Raw genomic sequence first — 7,012 nt, 5'->3', positions numbered from 1 at the left:
TTTTTTGTTTTTATCTACAAGACTTGTATTGATCACCATGCAATGTGGTGCAGACACGTGTGGTCTTTGTGGTCTTATTGAACTTGGTGATTCTCTGAGATCTACAATCATCTGGTCAACATTTTAATTTTGTCAAATACTTTGGTATGATTCATGTCACAGTTTAGTTTTCTTTACAATAACATAACAGTCATATAGCCACTAGCCTTCACCTTGTTGGAACACTGTCTATAAAAGAAATTTGACTTTAGTTCTTTCTGAAGCCTCCAATACAACAAAATGCAGAAAAAGTCAAGGGGTTCGGATACTGACACCAAAGGCAAAATCTGTTACATAGTCAGGTATTTTTATTTCCATATGTACCCTTAGAAACAGAAGTTAAGTGGCAGGGGATGAGCTCTGTGTCTCATGTCTGAGCTAAGATCAAATCAGACAAAATAAAGATGTCAGCTTTCTATCGGAGACGCAGTGCAGACAGTTACCAATGTACAGATACACACACTCACATAGATACACACACATAGGTGTTATTCATCGAACAAATTCCGTTTTAGTAAGCCCTCTATTGCCAATAGAATGCAGTGAAGACATTACACTGCCCAGCTACTTGTTTTAATAAATGGTGGCCATATTTGTTTGTAAATGAGTTAAAATAGAACAAGCAAAATAGAAAAAAGCAAAACTCAACTGCCCAATGGTGATAAATTAAAATCTTGTACTGCATTCAATATGGTCAATGGTTATCCATTAACCTTATCTATTCTCCATATCATCAGGAGACAAGCAGATGTGGAATTATAAATTAGACTACCTAAGAAGGAGTAAAAACCAATGCCCTCACTGTGTCCTCATTAATATATTTTCTTCATCCTTGCATTGCAACAAATGGCTTTCCAACCTCTGTAAATATTTCATTACCATTATTTGTTGTAACCTTGGAGTTGGGCTTCAAGTGTGTGCTGACGATTTAGGAATACATTTACACATTACACACACATTCGCAAAGGATTAGAAATATCCTTCAAAGTTAAAGCTCAAAGCTAGTTAAGAAAAGCATAATGGATGTGTATGCATGAGGGAGAGTTTCCACTTTAGAGCAGAGGCTGGGAAATCAAAGAACTGCACAAGACATACCTAACAAATAGACCAATAAATCAATGTATTATGAAAGCAAAAAATTCATTCATAATTCCTTTAGCATTGAAGCATTATTTGTTAATGATCAACTAATAACTGCTAATGATTTGACTGTTCATAAACAGCCTAATTATACATTAGGGATGCAAATGAATTCAAATCCATTACAGATCTATGAACTGAGAATGTGCTCTGAACAATTACAATCAGCATCCAAATTTTTCCAGTGTTTTCTTTTTAATCCCATCATATAATTGACACAACTTGCCAAAAAAAAACAAAACATTCCGGGCATGTTAGCATACTGACATTAGCATTCAACCCAAAGTACAGCCCCAAAGAGTTGCTAACGTGGCTGTAGATTCTCAGTCCTGTGCTTTAAAAAACAGATACAGATATTATAAATTAGTTGGTCATGCGAGCATGTTACCCGGATTTAACAGCGTACACAAAATGAATTAATAAAAACTAAAAGCTAAAATCAATAGAACACATACTGTGGTTAAAAAAACAAGCAGCTTGTTAAAAAATAAAAAAATAGGGCATCAGTAGTGCAGTTGCTGATGTAAACAGTGCACAAGACAGACTTAAGTCTATGAGTTGATAAGCCTCACAGCTTCTGGTGATAAGCTGCACTTTAGCCTTGCTGTTCTGGCTTTTATACTGCTTTGAGCAGCTTTCTGTTACACCCTTAGTATACACACAGTATCATAATGCAAAATGTAATAATATGTGATTTACATAAAATAACTTTAAGTGCAAACTAATAATTATATGTCATAAGGAGAATGTAGTGCTTTCAGGGAATAATCACTGCCAACCCACAGACTGTGTCAGCTGTATACAGTTGTTGTAAAGATATTGGAGTCACATGGTATCACATATCACATGAGTAACATCCACATGGTACATTCACATCTGATCTAAAATCTTTGTCACACAACACTTCAAAAATAAATAAAATATTTTTAAAACATCATTGTGTTGGGGCACATTGTGAATATCCTTTTATTTCAACCCTTTCAAATATAATCCTCTAAAATAATCTACATAATAATAGCCTATCCAAGATAAAAGATTGGTCCTACAGTACGCTTAATGAATATTGCAACTGTATTATGTCCATCAGGACGACATTACATTTCTTTGTGAGGAATGAGTCACTTAATTCTCTTTGGCTCCTGGTCATTTAATTCAAAATGAAAAAGGAAATGTTTTTATTATTTAAAAAATGACATGGCACATGAACTGAGGTCATTGCAGTAATAATTCCAGGAAGAAAGGGTGTTATTTCTACTCGTGAGATAGCATGGAAATGTATCTCATTTATTGCTGTGTAAAAGAAAGAAAAAAAAAAGGAAAAAAAAAAGGATTGAAGAATGGGGAAAAAGTGTGTTATACTGTCCATAAAGAATGATAGCCAGCACCACTGGGACCCCCTGCAGAAGACAGCAGTCACATTATCTCCCATAATTCATAAAACTCCCCTGCTTTGAAGTACTGCCACCTGTTTTTTTTTTCTCCCCCAGTGCTCTTCCTTTCCTATCGTCCTCATCCTACTCCTCCCCCCGGGGACTGTAGCTTTACTGTCTCATCTCTCAGGGTTTGGATGCGCTCTTACATTTGGTATTCACCGTGAAACTGATCGCCCACGTGTGCTGACCTTGCAGCGGACCTGCTCTGCTTGGTAAGGCAGTCTGGCATCGCCTGGAATGCCAAACGCTGCAGGCAACGTGTGACCCTGGGAGGTGTCGTTTTAGAGGAAAGCTAAATAATATCTGCATGTTTTGTGTGTCTGTGCCCCCCAAGTGCCTCTGTCATTGAACCGTTCGCTAGAGTTCATCATTTTGGCACAACTTAAATATTTAATATTGGACAGTGCTGGGATTTCGATCAGCTTATTTGCATCGCAGCCGCGGTTGGTAACAGCACATCGGAAAATAATTGCTCTCCTAAATGTCACTGCAGTTGTAGCATCAGAATTGAATGAACTAGATAACCTATTCCTCAATTCAAAATAAATAATCAGATATATTCTACGGTGTGAAAATATGCACCCAGTCGGTATTACACAGTGTGCTGAGTGATGTATTGGGTCAATAATACTCCAAGGATTCTCGAACACCAGTTTACCATGTATACAATTTTTTCAGCTTTGCTAGCAGCATGGGATTTGGTACCTGGGAAACATTCTACCCGCTTAACATTACCATGTTGGCATTGTCACTGTAAGATTGATAGTATGTTGAAGGTAGCATTTAGCATAAAGCTCTGCTGTGACTATAAGCTCTAGCTGACCGATCTTCAACATGGCTGTAGACTCTTTGACTTGTCTGCTGTGGCTCTAGGGAGGAAAATTTGTCAACAACTATTGGATGTATTGTCTTAAATATTTATTGCAGACATGTAAAGGATTAATCTAAACGACTATGGTGATCCCATGACTTCTACTCTAGCAGTGATGGAGTACTTGAGTCCTGGATTCGGACTTGATTCTAACTTGAGTCGCTATTCTCTGGACTTGTACTCACACTCAAGGATTTATGAAATCAGACTCGGATGTTGGATGACGTTTCTGATAACTTTTATCTGTAATAGGCAATGATGGAGTACTCGAGTCCTGGATTTGGACTCAAGTCTGACTCGAGTTGCTATTCTCTGGACTCGTAACTCAGCTTGGACTTGAACTTAAGTAATGGTGACTTGACTCAGACTCTTCTTTTGTGATTCGGACTTGGACTCAGACTCGAACACCGGGCACTCGAGACTTGACTCCACTACAACACTGTCCTCTTTGTGGTTTTGACTGAACTCAACAAATATTGGATGAATTTCGCATATGTAGTAGGCCTACTTTAGACATTAGTTTCCCACTCAGGCTGAAGTGTAACTCTGGTAGTCTTTTCACCTAGCGCTTTTCCAATCTGTTGGTTTTCCCAAGAAATATATTGGAGAATGAAGCAGTAGAGGTTGATACTTTATATACTAACTTTTATTCTCTAGCCAGGCTCAAACACCAAAATTGCAATTAAATCCTACAATTCCCATAATGCAACTCAATAGCATCTCAGTAGACTTTCCCTGTCTCCTAAATGACCAGTTAAGGCTTTCTGTTAAAAATGCGAAGTCTCAAGCCCAAGTTAAGATAACTCAACTTTAACTCAACTCTAAAAAACCTCCTCCACAGCCGCTGTAAACATCTTACTATTGTTTTCACAGGCTGTGAGCTGTCATAATGACATTAGCATTTAGCTCAAAGCAACTATGTGCTGTTATGCAGCTTTACAGAGCTGCTAGCATGGCAGTAGGGCTAGAAGCTCTGCTAGCCGCAGTACATCTTACTATTCTTTTCACAGACTGTGGAAAAACTTCTTGTGACAAAAATAGGTGGAGTGCCTGTTCAACATCAGCATATTAGCAATGTCATTGTGAGCATTTTGTCATAATGACAATAGCATTTTGCTCAAAGCCCCGCCGTGCTTTAGTACAGCCTCACAGCGCTACTAGCATGGTGGTAGACGCTTAGTCTCATTGCTGTTTGGCCTCTGCTGCATCTGTCAGACAACTATTTGCATTCAAGATGGAACCAACAGCAAGACACCTCCACAAACTGCAGCTCCATTACCAACTATTTAAAGCCACCAACAACCACCAAACACCTCATCATCGTCGCTGCCTTAACTGTGATGAATGGGCTTTGCCCTGTTGGGGTTAAAACAACCGCAGCGCGCGCCGTTTATTGGCTTCCCCTATGTGTTTGTTGACAGGCTGTCTGGGACACACTTAACATATCATCCAGCATGAAAAGAGGTTGCATGGCAGCTACTTTGGGGTCAAGAGGTCAGCTTATTACATTAACATCTTTTAACAATGGAGCCTCCGCCGACAGACGAATGGGCATATGGGTGGACGGGCATGGGAAGCGTTGTGCGTTGTGGCTTCATGGGATACCGCACCATCGCCAGCAGTTGCAGAGATGTGACGCTCCAGCAGCCATTTGGGCCGAGAGAGAGGAATGCAGGATGGTAATCCGAAACACATGCTGGTGAGTGAGAGGGCCCTGTCTGTTGAGGGAGGATACCAAGAGACAAACATAGCTCTGCACTTGGACACACTCACAAAAACTCAAATACACACAAAGGGCTTTGTAAAAACATACCTAAACAGGGAGATGTGGGACATGTCATTTATTTTTGCCTCAGTCCTGCTCCCTCCGCAGCAGGACTTCAGTTCTAACTGAACACAGTCTTAAGGGAGAAAAGGGGAGCACAGCCGGCCGGCTCAAGATTTAGCAAAGAGGAGCAGTCAGAAATGATAAAGTACACTTACATGTTCATTTGACATTAAGAATAGTAGCTTTTTCCCCCCTTTCTGTAGCCGCAGCTTCAGCCATCCTCGCCCTCAGCAAACCGCAGGCCTGTGCTATATATACAGGCAGGAGAAACATTGCAAAAAGCCCTGGTCATCAGTCATTTGTGATGTGATGGGCCCTTTGGCATGTAAAACAGAGTTAAGACGGTGCGTACATTCTGGCTTTATGTGCTGACAACAAAAGCAAATTGCCTGAATAATGCAAAAGCAATAACATTTTAATTATTATATCACAATCGCAGATTAAATGAGTAAAAGCCACTCAATAAATACACACACAAAAAAAACGTGTTAATTGTATTTCTTTTTTTTTCAATCCCATTTTTGTACGTTTATCACCTACTATTAATTGTTATTTATAGGGTTATGCAGACCTTTCCAAAATTGGACACAGCTAATTTTATTCCCCCGGCTACTAAACCTACTTAACGATAAAGTGGGCCTGGAATTTATGGTGGTTTCCACTGGCTAACCAGACCGGTCCAATAGCAGTGTCAATCAGGGGGGAAAATGCTGCAGGCCTGGTGCTTTGTGGAATTAAGACTCAGACTGCTTCTTACTGCACCGCTTCCTAGTGCAGAGTTGCAATCACATCCCGGCCATTTGGTTAGCTACGCCTCTGCCATGCTCTTGAGAGTGACTCTCTGCACCAGTTGCAATTTACTTAATTTATTTTTTATTTTCTTTACCATTTTTTAAATCTATGTCAGTACTGTAGGAAGCATTTCATTTTTTTCAATATAAATTCAATTTTCTCTGAATACTTCTGCTCCATCCACAGGTTTCTGATGTGTTAATGTGCCTGTATGGTGGTTGTATTTAATGGCTCTGCTCAGGTGGGCTGAGAGTAGTGAGTTAAAAGCATACGCAGCATTTCTGGCTTCACCAAGCTGTTAAAGTGATGGCTTTTAGTCAGTCAAACATGGTTGACATAACTGCTCTTTACAGCTTTATTCAGACATGACAGGATTTTTACATAAAGAGGCGCATGCTCCAGAGTTATTTGGCTCCAGGTGCGCAGGATGGAGCGGTAGCGTTGCTAAATAACAGCTGGGATTTTAAAGTGCAATGACACTGATAAAAGAGTGTAAGCTGTTTTCTCTGACGCTAAGTAACAGGCAATTCACTAAACTTATTTTGCCATTGAAGCCCCCGTTTTTAAGGACCATCATAAGAGTGAGAAATACTTAACCTCTAGTGAAACTCCAAATACTTTTTCAGTTTCATCATTTTTAGGCAGATCATTTGGCTGCCTGTGTTTATAATGCAGCTAGGTCATAGTTGTTTTGTGTCTGGTCATCTTGTATCGCTTCATAAAAGTTTTGCATCTCTTTGTAGTTGTTATGCATCTTTTTTTCTTGGGTTTTATCTATGTAGTTGTTATGCATGTGTTTTTTTTTTTGCTTTGTTTGTTTCTCTTCTTATTTGTTTTGCACAAAGGCTGTTAATATTAATGGTCAAAGCGGACGTGCCTTAAACCTGCATTTTATCTGAATTCCAGCAG

The sequence above is a fragment of the Etheostoma spectabile genome, chromosome 18 (assembly GCF_008692095.1).
Source record: "Etheostoma spectabile isolate EspeVRDwgs_2016 chromosome 18, UIUC_Espe_1.0, whole genome shotgun sequence".
NCBI classification, from domain to species: domain Eukaryota; kingdom Metazoa; phylum Chordata; class Actinopteri; order Perciformes; family Percidae; genus Etheostoma; species Etheostoma spectabile.
The sequence above is the reverse complement of the archived record's forward strand: the minus strand, read 5'-3'. Positions refer to the sequence as shown.